Source organism: Dufourea novaeangliae, unplaced genomic scaffold (assembly GCF_001272555.1).
Source record: "Dufourea novaeangliae isolate 0120121106 unplaced genomic scaffold, ASM127255v1 scaffold113, whole genome shotgun sequence".
Taxonomy (NCBI): Eukaryota; Metazoa; Arthropoda; class Insecta; order Hymenoptera; family Halictidae; genus Dufourea; species Dufourea novaeangliae.
In genome coordinates, this window is record NW_015373986.1 from 475,625 (window position 1) to 489,457 (window position 13,833).

At 48.3% G+C, this 13,833-nt stretch overlaps 1 protein-coding gene across 1 annotated transcript in view; it reads right to left on the bottom strand.

Moving 5' to 3' along the window:
• LOC107187396 (disintegrin and metalloproteinase domain-containing protein 11) overlaps window positions 1–13,833 on the bottom strand; it is a 65,207-nt gene that overhangs the window by 31,482 nt on the left and 19,892 nt on the right. The gene's annotated exons all lie outside the window — the stretch shown is intronic.

The window sequence follows — 13,833 nt, forward strand, 5'->3', positions numbered from 1 at the left end:
GTCATTTCAGGATTTTTTTTTCTTTCAATCTTTTTTTTTTTTCAAGCATCGATTCAGAAGTGTATTTTAAGGGGAGTTCACACGAAATTCCGATCGTTCCGTAACAGCCGCTCGTCAGTCAAATTCTTGAGTTCGTTCCCGTGAGGGGAGAGAAAATTCCTACGGGAGGCACTCGTTTCGCCGCGAAAACCAACTTCCGGCCCCGAAGGAATTTCGGACGGGTTACCCTGGGAATTTTGTGACGGGGGCCACTGAAAGTTCCGTGTACGGGAACTTTGGATGTTCGTGTTATCGGAAAACGATGGCGGCGATGTCGCGCCACGTCCCCCTGGGACCTCGCTTTTTAATTTTGACGTGGCCCCCTTCGGGAGGACCGAACTTTCTGCTTCGTGAATACCGAACATGATGACGCGTGCTGTTTTCTCTTGTAGCTGTGTAAGAAGACTTACGTCATAATTGTATTGTAATGTATATTTAATTAGGGTGGAAACGGGGGGAGGGTGAGGTGTCATATCTCACAATTGTGGTCAATTTATCACTATCTGTAAAGTCTAATTCCACTGACTCGATCCAGAAACAAAAGTAAGTGTCTAGTAAGTAGACAGTGGTCCAGGAACAAAATTAAACGTCTGTTTTTAAGGTTAAACTTTTCAAACAAATGCCTGTTTATACTTTCAAAATGTTGATTTGCTGAATTGTGATACTGGAATCATTCGTCGAGAATAACGTCGCGGTATTTACAGTAGGCTCGCGATAATTACCCGCATTTAGGGTTCTAGAGATGGACAGTTATAGGAAACGAGTAATTATGGAGAGCTAATAGGAGCCTAACGAGTATGTATCCAGTAGGCAGTTATCGTGAGTCTACTGTATTCCGGAATCGTCGACCCGTGAGTAATCGTGGGACAGGGGTGGCGAGATGGGAAAGCAAAGTATCCAATTGTAACGGGTATCAGCGTCGTGGAGGGTGTTCCGTAGCCTGTTCCCGTGTACGCATTAACTCCGATTGTCGCGGCGAATAGGATTAAAACTTAATTTCACCGGGTGGGGTGAGTTACGTTCCGGGGCGGAAGTCTGGAGGAGGGTGGCTTAGGGAGGAATCGTTCCGTTTACTTTCGTCGCCTGAAATGCGACCGTAACACCCTGAAACTAGCGACAGGCTCTCGTTATTGTTTCGTACTCGCTGAAATAACATCTATACAGCTGCACGAAACGTTATATTATTGTTTCGTTCGCTGTCGCCTCCAGTATACCGGTAGAAATGTGACGTGTTAATTCTCAACAAATATACGTATATTTATGCTGGTGTATTGGAGAATATAAATAATATAGGGAGCAATGAGAATGAGAACTAAACGACTCGTCTGTGTTATTCTAACTGTATAACCTGTATTTGTCAAAAATTAGAGTAGATATAAAAAAACTGTTACAATGAAAATTTGTCACAGATTTGTTAGTTGACTTATTTATTCACAGAAACGATCTAAGTTAGGTTATGCAGGCCCCCAGTTGAAGATCATAGTCTTCCATTACTAATTTTAGGTTATCTGGTTAGTCACAACATAGACACAACAAGAAGCCTCTTTTGGGGGATGACATAACCTCTGTGCAGACCCGGTTACAATTCGACCCTCGATAAACCGCCATTCCTCCATTAACCGTCGCGAACCTAGCCACTTACTCCCCGGGCAAACGTTCGACACTGTCCCCCACAAGAGGACAAAGAGTCGAGAAACTCTAAAGGGGGACGGGTACACGCATGTACCCGCCGAGAGGGTTCATGGTGACGTCTAGGAGGAGAGATGGCGTGGGTGTTGGCGAAGAAGTTCTCCCCGAAGTTTCATTAAAGCTCGCGAAACTTTTTCATCTCCGGGTACAAACCATTCGTCCCGCCCCCCTGGCGCTAGGCTGGGGGGTTTTCATAAAATTCATAAAATGGACGAGGCCTTGGGTAAAAAGAGCTTAGGTTTCCAGTGGCCTAGTTCCCCCGAGCACGCGGTGTAGTATACGTAAAAAAAAAAGGAAACAAGCCTCAGGGCGATGAGGGGACTCGAATGGAATGATAGTCAATGACGCCCCGGTGTTTCTATAGGGGCAAAGGCCCCTCCCCTTCTGCCCCCTATTCCCTGGGGGCGGGTCGAGGGACTTTCACGGGCGGACGAATTCCGCCGGGGGTAATCGACGTGCTCGAAATTACTTCTGCCCCGGACACCGCCATTCTACGGACTCCTTTTTAATAAATAATCGCCGAGTTATCGTGCGTTCCTCCCGAATGAGCCCGGAGGGAGGGTGGGGGGAGCAACGAACCAAACGCGCCATTCCGGAAGTTCCAGGGGGGCTACGAAAGTGACGAGTCGACACACGGTGAAAAAGAGTATTTGGGGACGGCTTCAGAATTCCAAGTTCTATCACTATGCTGAACTTCATTAGCAAGTCAGCGATACATCTGAAGATCTATCCTTGTCAGTGTCGAGCCTTCGAAGACTCATTGAGGATTTATTGTACTAACTAAAGGGTTAACGATTTCTTGACACTTTAGGGTAGCCTAGGGTACTACCTTTGTAGGATTGAGCATGAGATATTGTGGATGGTGATCATCGTCTTACGAAGGGGACGTTCGGTAGATCCCAAAAATCCCCACTGTTCGTGAAAACTCATTGACCCAATAAATGAGCTTCCCGACGAGTTAGGACTGCGTAACGTGTGGACGGTCGAATGACATCGGGAAATGTCTTTCAGACAGTTCAGTGCATCCACAACGAGAGGGAGACGGGGTACGTGATCGTGGATGAGCATCGTTTGAGGATCTGGTGTGGAACGGTCTATCGGGAGGACGTTTTCGCAGACACTGCAACTTCCACCAACGACGACGAGTGACGACTAGGGCGAATGCCGGCGCTAAACGCATTTCCCACGGAGAAAATCGGCGAACCGTGACGGTCACTGATTGGTAAGTGCAACGGAACGTGACGGTTTACGAGGCGGTGTGAGAAGATGGGAGCGAGAGAGGAACGGAACACTACCCTGGTAGAAACGCTGCCCTCGAATGGGTTTGCGATGCTGCGTTCAGCGTCCCTTTCCAATCCTGTCCGAGATTTAGGTCGTACCGAAGGGGGGAGAGGTGGTGGTAGAGGGAGATCCCACCGGCTGTTCGACGATTCGGATCGACCAGCCGAGTGTGTCCTTATCGAAGGATATTGCCCTCCTTCCGACCTTTTTCAAAGGATCCCTTCAGGCCCGATCGTCTTTCATGTTCCTCTTGCGTCATCTTGGAGCTGGGGTTATGTTTGAATTGTTGATTGGGTTTGTGCACTACAGGCTTTCGTGTACAATCTGTTTTAGCATATTAGAACTGGGAGGACGTGGTTCTGAGTCTTCGAAGACCAGAAGTTAACTTGGTCTTCAGCTTTCGTTAGAGTCTCTAGTGATAGTGGTCGACCATGTGTCAGACGATAGTAGGACCAACAGTCGTTTGACGACAGGTTAATGTAATTTCATGCACCCTCTTTTGGGACCAGACGGATCCTATGACCCGGCTATAAATCCTTGGATGGTCAGACAGTGCTAGGGTCATCCACCTTCCACTTCGTTTAAAAGATGTTGACGGTAGCTAGTGTGTAATCCCTTTGAACTGAGTAGAACCGAGCGGAGGGTTAGCCTACAGCTTACTTTCAGCAGCGTTAATGTTTCTGGATACTGATATTGATGTGGTAATAATTATCCTTTCATGGGTAGTGACGAAATATGGTCCAATATAAAGTGATAGTGTTGGAAAAAACAGAAATATTCATGTGGAAGTGTCGAGCAATGGTCAGACATTCTCAAGTAGAGGTATCGAGCAACGGCCAGACATTCTGAAGTAGAGGCATCTAGCAATGGTCAGGCATTCTTAAGTAGATGTGTAGAGCTATGGTCAGGCATCCTATGGTGAAGGTATCTAGCAAGATACCTTCACTAGAGATTCTGCCGAAATTCTGCAGTGGAAACATCAAGCATTTGTCAGGTTGCGACATGTAGAAAGATCTCGTAATACTCAGCCACGATGAAGTACAGGAACTCAGCAAGGCGATACAGTTAAACTAAATTATACGACTACATTTTCTCTTCATTCACGCAGATGCAATCGGTTCCCCCAGGCATCCCGACAATTAATTTCAGACGTCACGGGGGTCGACCCCATTGACGGAGGGGTAGCAGGCTTTCTTAAACGTTCCCGGGAGGTGTTTCGCGAACGGGGGATGGGTGCTTACTCGGAAACAGCGTCGTCGCGTGGCGCAACGTTTTCGCACGGTGAAATTAAACGGTTCAGAGACTCCTATCATCTGCCGGGTAAATCGTGGACCTGGCGCTCGGCTGAGTAAATAGGAACCGGGGGTTTTAGGGGGATGAGATTTACGGGAAGCGAATTCGGTTCGTAAACCCTCTCCCCTCCACTTGTCCCGACTGGAACAAGTCGACGGACGGGGGATAGGGCTTGGTTGTGAACGTGGCAAAAATTTAATTAGTTTTTATCGATTCGAACCGTCCCACTTCCGGTGGGGCAAGCCATCGTTACCATCCCCGTCGTCACCATCCCCGTCGTCACTCCTTTCGGTGGTCGCTAATGACGTCACCAGATCCACCTCGCGCCAAGTGTCAATTGGAGCCAAACGTGCGAAGCAAGCCAGGCTATTCTATTTTCCTTCGAAGAGGGGGTGGTAGAGGGGGAACGCCGCACTGCTTGCTCCGTGGAATCGACAAACCGTAGTGGGTCCCCCGAAAGCAACCGGCGTGCGATTAACTCGAGGAAAAATTGGCCCAGTCGCTCGAGCAAATGCGGGAAATTCTCGCGGCCGATCAACCACCGCTCGTTTCCCTCTTGCCCTCGGGCCTTTTAACGATCTCGCGCATAGCCTCTCTATCTCTCTCTCTCTTTCTGTGCTTCGAGCGTAACCAGCAACCCCTGCGACAGTTTGCACGCAGTTGTTGAGGTTGGTACGATAGATCCTTTGAATGATCCAGACGGTCCATTATCGAGATCGCACCCTATTTTCACGTGACTTACACAGTCTTAGAGGGGAACTTCGGTAACCTATAAATTCTAGTTTTTTTATTAAACTCCATGGGTTTGTTTTCCAATTGGATGATTTTTCGTTTTCGCTGATATTCGATTCTTTGGGGTGTAACCACCCCTTAAACGTTTATATGTATTTTCATATTTTTCTGTGTATCTTAAACACTATAGGAGATATCGAAAGAATTGTCACAATAGAAATTCAATGGCTTCTTATGCTCTGTAAAAGTGTGTAATAACATTGTTAAAAATTTGTCTGTTTATTTATTTACTTATTTAAAAAACGAATTTTTCATAATTTTATTGGCAATGTTTAGTCTATATATTGATTTCAATAGAAAGAATGGTCCAAAGAGACCGAGGCATCCGCGACAACCAAAATCGTACGTCTTCTAAAAGGGTTAATAGATTGCGGAGGTTTGTGCGGAACGAGACGGTCACCGGGGAGACGGTTTTATTTGTGGCCTGTTCCCCGAGTCCTCGTGAAACGAAAGCGGCCTCCATAAAGGGACACGACGACAACGACCCTCGCGATACCGTCAGGCCTCTCGAGATATCTCGTAATTAGTCGATAGTCCCTTTGACCGAGTGCCCGCGGAAAAGTGGGAATTATTAAGTTCAATCCGGCGGAGTAGGGGGAGGGGGCGGAAGGCTAATTGCATCCGTTCCGTGTCACCGTTGCATTCGGGTCGCTGGGGGACTCGTCCACGAGAACCGAGGAGATCAATCATTTTTGCTTGGTGAATTAACGGTATACCCTTCGATCTGTCCTTCTGTGATCTCAGGCAGAGTTAACGAAATTCACAAAAAAAAAAAAAAAAATGATTCGTGTTATAGAATAGATAATAAAGTAAAAGTTTAATCAAGAAAAGTGATGAGATAGATATACAGGATCGTCATTTGACTCTGCAATGATGTAGAAGTATGTATTGCAGATGAACGAAAAATGGTAGGACCTGTATATTAATATCAACAACTTCCTTATATCTTTTTACTGATCCACGGAAAATGAATTATATCGAAGATGGTCGTTCAGTACGTACTTTTTACGTGACCGTGTCGAATGAAACACCCTGTACATAAAATATCATGTATACACCAAACATGGAGATTCCCGTACACTGTGGAACGACCCGTACAATATCATCACCGTAATCGGAACCCGACTTGTCGCAGAATTAATTATCGTTTAATTAATCTTTCAATTATCTCGCGTATACCGGCCTCAAAGCGTTTCTGCCATGCCTGTGGAACTCGGGCCAGTGATTTTGGAAACTGCCTGTACGAGATCGTGGACGGTATCTGGTAAAACATCGTGGCCCCCGCGACTCGCAAAGCACGCTTACGAGCCGCCTCCGTATTTCTACCCCTTTGTTGTCCTAACTGGCCCCATCCTGGCGCGGCTTAAACCGGCTTAACCGACGACTCTGGCCCGCCTCCCCCCTCCCTCCTGTTGGACGCAGGACAACTTTAATTCGCACAAAAACAGTGAATGAGAGAGAGAGAGAGAGAGAGAGAGGGTACAGTCGGCGAATGGAAACATTAAACTCGTCGTAACGACCAGCGGGCTGAGAGGGGGGGGGGGAGAGTTTCCTCTGTAATCGAATCGAATGACCAAGAAGAGACCACCTTTTTTGTCTCTCCTTGGTTTCTCTGTTACGGAGTTTTTCGCGATGATGGTTTTCTTACCGTCTCTATTGTTCACCGGTCGTAAGCTGCTTACACAAATGGTTCGAATGGGTTTTTCGGATGACGGGTATGCTTTGGTGAGATTTACAAGGCGTTTCAATGTTGTGGAAATGGTGCATGAAAAATTGTCTGTAGTGTTAATTACTTGTGATGCTTGAAAACTTCGTTGTATTTTACTTAAGGGACCAGATTTGTTGAGGTTACGTCTATAGCTTGAGATCTTCGTCGTTTATTAAGTCCAGAATAGAGGTTATGTTCTCGGGAGATTGATTGTATATCTACAGGGTGTTGCGATGGTGTACAAGGTGCTATTAATGCGAATAGTAAGTCTAGTCAGGGTCTTAGGATCTTCTTATTAGTTCTAAAAATGATGCAATCTTTTCTTAAACTAATCTAAAAAATATACAGGGTGTTCAAAAATACCAGAAATTACCAATAACTATATTATACTTTATCGTAGGGGAATATACAAAGCAGTGCAGCATGCAAAAGGATTGAGTGCATGAAGGATGGGAAACAACCACAAACTATCATAAAACCATTCTAATTTAAAAGATTATAACCTAAAATCTAGATAACACGTGTCCATAAAGATTCAGTTAGGACAAAATTAATGATCTAGGATAAAAATATAGCAAGCTACTATACTACATGACAATTTTTAGCTAATATTAATTTTCACACCCTGTAGCGTCATCAATGACGTTGCTCCCCCGCGGCCGGTGTTCAGTTCGAGCGAAAGGGCGTAGTCGGTTTCCGGTCGGGGATACTTCAACGGAATTGGTACGAAGAAAACGCTCCTTTGAAGTTCCCTGCACGCAACCCCACGAATTTCGGAACGTTCACCCTCGCCCATCCCCCTTTGACGATTTCGATAGATTCCCCCGTGTAGTTGTTCACGGGTCGGAAGGGCGGAGAGGGGGTGGGGTCGGAATGGAATCGGTTCGTTCCAAAGCGGTCGGAAGTCCCTAATTTATTTCCATTAGGCGAAAATAGCCAACCGATGTAACTGTATTTTTAAAAGCCGGAACGATTCCGCCCCCTCGTTACACGCCCTCCATTTACCCTCGTTAAATTTTCAGCCGACTGGCCCCTACCTCTCCATGACTGACGGATAAAATGTTGCAGACTCGTTGTTTGGGAAAATATTTAGATTGAATTGAATACAGGGTTTCTATTGAGAAAATCCGTGCAGCAATAACTATTCATGGGGAAATACTTCCTAGGAAAATTAATTCGCCACTGCTGAGATTTTTCTTATTTATAACGTGACTCGAGCTTCAGCAGAACACAACTGGAGATCAACCTAAGCCACAACTAGACTGATGAAAATCGACAATTTCTCTGTACGGGACCGGTCGGTCTCCTCCAGCAGTGCTACCAACATCAGCCTCGCTGGCCACGTAGCGCTCTACGTCGCGTAGCCCCGCCGGATAATCGCAGCCGGTAGGTCCGCGACAAAGATAGATAAATAGATAAGTAGATGGACGGAGAAGAAGAGAGAGCGGGAGAGAGAAAGACGTAGAGGCGGATAACTAGGCCGAGAGGGAACCGAGTGAGACATGGAGCGACAAGGATAGTCAGCAGCCTGAGAGACAGACGAAAGCAAGAGGGGTGTGGAGTTAGAGGGTCGTCGAAAGGAAAGAAAACTGGGTGAGAGCGAGCAAGACACTAGAGTACTAGACAGAGTGAGAGTCAGTCAAGGGAAGCGGGAAGGTAGGGGCTGAAACGTCCGCGAGAGAGAAGGTGGTGGAAGGGAGGGGGGTGAGTGGGGGTTGGGTGAGGGGAGGGTGAGTGGGACGCGGATCCCGGAGCGTTCGGTACCATTGCATATCCCGCACATCTCGCAGGTGCAGGGCGTGGTGCCTTGTCGGCAATATCGATTACAAACCCGGGCGGTTGCGCATTCACGTCGACACGTGGACGTGGACCGGCAGCATCCAGACTAAATTTGTGTTGCCCTATATTTTAGGTTCCCTGCACTCATCTGCCTCTCAAAGATTGATTGCTTTTCCCTCCAGTCAGCCAGCGGGCCGTAGTCCGCGGCCTATCCTCCACCGACACCAGAAGCCACGCGCTCGAATTTACACTCACGGCGCCCTGTCTGCGGAACGGCTCTGTGTTTTGCCCCCACCCCTTCCTTCCCCATATCTTTTGTCCTCCCTTCGTTTGAAAAGAGGGATGTGTCCTGCAGAGCCTTCTCCTTCTTTAGTACCCTATAGGAGGAAAGTGGATACCCTGTATCCCAGAGTCTCTGACCTTCAATCCCCCTGCCCCCCTCCCAGCACATCGTTTTTCGAGCCCTCCCGATTCTTTTTCTTCGTTTTAAAACGAGCTCAGCGGTTTTCACCCCCAAAGAACAACTCGAGAAACAGGACGTCGACTCTCGGCTAGAACCACCAGACCGTCCCTGTTCTTCCTCACCACCACTCCCCCTTCAGACCTTTTTCTTTCATTCTTTCTTTCGCTACTCACCCCCTTCGCGTGCACGGTGGTCCGAGTCGATACTCGACCCAGCATTTTTATCGCCACTCGGGGGCTACCCACTCGCCTCTCTGGATGCCGCTTGAATTTACTTGCAGCTCCCGGGATCTTTCGATCTTTCCATCCACCCCCCTCTCCTTTGAGGAAGTTCGTGAACCGAGGGACGAGTGGCACTCGTTTCCACGATACCCATTCTACCGTGGAGGGCCTACGATTCTTCCGGGATCCCTGTTTTTCGATTACTCGATCCTCTGTATCACGACTTCACCCCTCTGTCTATGCCGTCTTTTTTTTTGGACGAACCGTCTGTCTGCAGATCGTGTGATCGATATCAATCATCCCTCTATATTAGTGGTCATTCTCCCTCTATGAACGCGCGTCATTCTGTCTCTATAGGCGCGCCTATACGAAGTAACCACATACTTCATTGAACTTTAGTCGGATGATCTTCCCTGGAGCATCGAACCATCCGTCTGAACCGATACAGGGCGCAATGGTGGAGGGGCAGCCGGAAGGATTTATTACGCAACGTTGATCCCACGTTCGCGATCCACGCTCCGTTAAATCCATCCCACCCCCGGGGGCAGTGGCTTCTTAAAGTTACGTTACATGAATCCTTGAGGATTACGAAAGACGTTACGGGGCGTGTTGCGCAAGAGGATCGATGCTCCGCCCCCCTTCCTGCTCTTCCTTCCCGTTCCCTACGGAATCCCGTTTAATTCCGGGGTTTCAGGAGGGATTTTAATCTGAGAATCGTGACGCGAGTCTTTCAACGCATCACGATTGCTTCGAAACTACCGAATTCCGGCGACAAAGGCATCGTCGTCATGCGAGTGCGACCCACTAACTCGTGGAGCCGCGATATTAAAAAAGAGCCGAGTTCGTGTTCGCGCGCCGGGTTAATTCATACGTAATCTCGTCGCGCGCGCGGCAATCGGGCCGCAGATATCGTATTAGTAATCGTGAGAGCCCCGTGGACGAGCAGGGAACCACCGACGATCTCTCTACCCCGCCCCCCTTTCTACTCCCCCGCCCCCTTTCTACTCCTCCGCCCCCGTTTCGCTCTCCCCGCCCCTCGCGGGCAGATTTCTCGTTGCACGTACCGCGAGAGAAAGAGAGAGAGAGAGAGAGAGAGAGAGAGAGAGAGAGAGAGAGAGGGGGAGAGAGAGAAAACAGCACGCTTACTGGTTTTTAATCAAAAAAAGCGGAGTCCTAAGAGCGAGGCGGAATAGCTTCCATGACCAGAGGTTCCACAAATATTTAACCCCACTAGTTCCTGGAGGGAATTAGTACCGCGGGCAGGTGAGGGGTAAATTGCTTCTGACGATCAACGAACGGCGGATACTTTTGTTAATTCGTCCCGGGTGGAAATGCGGATCTCGTATGTTCCATTGGTGATTAATTTTGAAGATTGTCATTTATAAAATGATTTCATATTTAAATTAGGCGAATGGTAGGAGAACCGAGTTGTCATTGGTATTTTTGTAATAAGCTCCTGCTAAGACGACTGTAGGACATAGCTGCGTAGATCTGTTGCGTAGGTGATCAGTCGATAAATGAATCGATGAGATCGACGAAGTAGACTTCTCTGTCGGTATCATCCAGAAGTTCTGGTTTGAATACACAAAAGTTCATATGATTTAAATCAACATAGCCCAACTTTCTCGTTATTTTCCTCCAAAATCTCGACGAGGTCCTTCACATCCCATTTAAGAGATCCATTGACCCGCCGTGGGTAAAGAAGGTTCACGAGCGACACACGTTGACCCTAATTTCGAGCGTGTTCATGGCTTAATTGTAGCAACCTGAACCACGGTACACGAAAACCAAAGGCGGAGTCGGTCCTTTCTTAATCTCGGAACGTGACCCGGTGATTTTTCTGCGGCGAAAAACATCACCTGAAGATACATTGATAGGTGGAACCTTCTATTATCGAGACACTTACAGTACACCATTAAAAAGATAAGAGGCCACGTAAGTTGCATCTTCACTCAACCCCCAAGACTTCCCATACTCTCTCCACATAGGGCAGATCACAACATGGGGCGTTTCCTACATCAGCAGACTAAAGAGGGATGAGGGGCGGGCCCAACCGAAAGACAGCATCGAGCAGACAGTCAGTTCCGCCCCCTTCCACCGATATCTATGCCGCGAACTGTACTACTCTCCGTGTATGACGGATGATCCCCGGTAAAAGTTGGACACGAGTGGAGCCAGTATATAGCCGCAGCTTCCGCGGTCCTGTAATTAATAGTCGCGCATTTGCATCCGGACGATATTATTCTATGATCAACGAGTGAAACTCCGGGTGTAATTGAACCGATCCCCGCCCCCCTCTGTCTCTCCCGTGAAATTATTAATCGAACCGTCGCCGAACGAGGATCGATGGCCCCCTGCGACTGACAGAAACGCGCCACTTTACAGATGTATTATGCTCCACCGTCATCCACTATTCGTCAACCGATGTGCTCTTCGACAGTTTATGGTCGTCACGTCGCGCCCCCACGGTTACGATCTCGAGTTATAGGGAACGCCCCCCCCCCGTCGCCCCTCACTGACGGGATTTGTTTGCGCAGTGACGAAGATTTCAGCGAAATTTTGCGGGACGAGGGGGTAAACCCGTCGCTGTTTACGGGCATCGCAATTAGAGTAACTTTAATTGCTGTCGCCGGACCGGGGACAAACAGCGTGCCCCGCCTCCCCCCGTACGACCCACCCCCTACCACCTCCCACTCCGCCCACCATGGTCGTCCTGCAGCGCTCGCTGTTAACGTCGACCGCGTCGGAGAAATAGGTTAGGTTGCAGCGAACAATTAACCTTTGGGAAAAATGCGCGTCACGTAGTTTCGCGACTATAACCCCTTCGCCCCCCCCAACCGTCGTTATTAAATTTCTACGCGGATAGAAGTCTCTCGTTACTGGTTCCGTCCGCTCACGGGCGAAACGAGTCGAATGGAATTCTGGAGTGTGTGCGTGAGTATGTGTGTGTGTGTGTGTGTGTGCGCGCGCGAGGTGGCAGACGTCGTGGAAGTTTAGTTTTTTAATCTGCTTTCATTTCAGTCGAAGTCAGCGACCCTCCCCGTTCCTCTCCCCCTATTTCAAACTAGTTTCCAAGGGAATTGGACCCAGGGACGACAATTGCAGGTAAATGCGATTTCGGTGATCAGTGAATAAGGTTTTACCGCGTGGAAATTCCGGTTTCGAACGGTTTCTCTGTGGAAAACAGGTGGAACCAACCAGCCAGGTGGAGGGCAGGGTCGTGGAAACGAATTGTTACGGAACAGTTGAAATGAAGGATAAACGGGAACGTGTTATGAATGTGGGTATAATGGACAGAATGGTAGAAATATCCAATATAGCGGAGGAAATGGACGGAAATTATGGTGGTACGAAGCAGTAACACGGAGGGGGATTGGATTGAAACACGCTGCAACGGAGAATTGTGGATGGAAAAGGGAACGGTGTTGTTGTTAAAGGTCTACAAATCTGAAACAGGGACGGAAGGCAGAAGTAAGCACTCGACCTATAAAATGGAAGAAAGCGCATGCGTTATAGGAGACAGATTAACAGACTGGAAGGGAAAATAAGACGGGAATCTGGACTCAGGATCTCCTTTATTATTCCCACTGATCACCGGACGGATGGGTCACGAGATTCAGAGAATGATAAAGAAGCCTAGTGAAAAGCGTTTCTCCAATGGTTTTCCATTTGCAATGTTAAAAAAAAAAAAGTACAAAACAGTTGGGCGCATTGACGTCCACCAGGTCTTAACCGAGCGTTTTTCCATCGTCCACCTAATTGACTGGCCGCGGGAGCTCGATGCTACCTTTTGTTTCCAGGACGAGAGAGAGCGCGCGTTCGCCGTGCTTTTTCCGCTCTCCTGGTCGCCGACGAAATTACCGTCCCGGCGGCGCTGATATTTCGCGAAAGGGCTCGTGTCCACCGTTTTGTTCCCCGGGTACCAAGGCCTGATACAGAGGCTCGATGAGGCAGGCTGCGTGAACGTATCGTCCGGACCGAATGAAAGAGCCACCCCTCTGTCCCCCCTCAGCCACTAGATAACGCTGACGTTGTCCTGCGCGTGTCCCGGCCAGCTCGCTGGCCTCGTTGTTCACGGCAAGACGGAATTATCGTGTTTCTTTTTTTGTTGCCTCGGATAAGCTCCTGCTTTGCGTGTCCAGCTCAGCCTGAACCTCCACCAGGTCCAGGAGACGAATGGAGGATCAAGCTAATACATGGACCTTTTCGATGTGAACGAGGATCCCTTTTGTTGGCTGGATCCGTTCACTTCTTTGTGCCCGATGTCCTGTCTATTGGAGACTTGATATTGGCAGGCGTTTCGGAGTGTGTGAAAGGAAAAGGGACACCTTGAGTTTCGTCCAGGCTGGGAGTTGGCCAAGAGTATTCTCGGTCTAGGTGAGATGATGGATGGAAAAGGAGGGACACTTTGGGTTAGATCTATGCTAGGTATTTGGCTAGGTCTGTGCTTGGTCGTAGTTAGGAATGGGGCCTAGGTTACATCCTGGGATATGTCTACTCTAGGTTAGGGATGGGGCTTATGTTAAATCTTGATTAAGAAAAGGGATACGTTGAATGTACGTTGATCC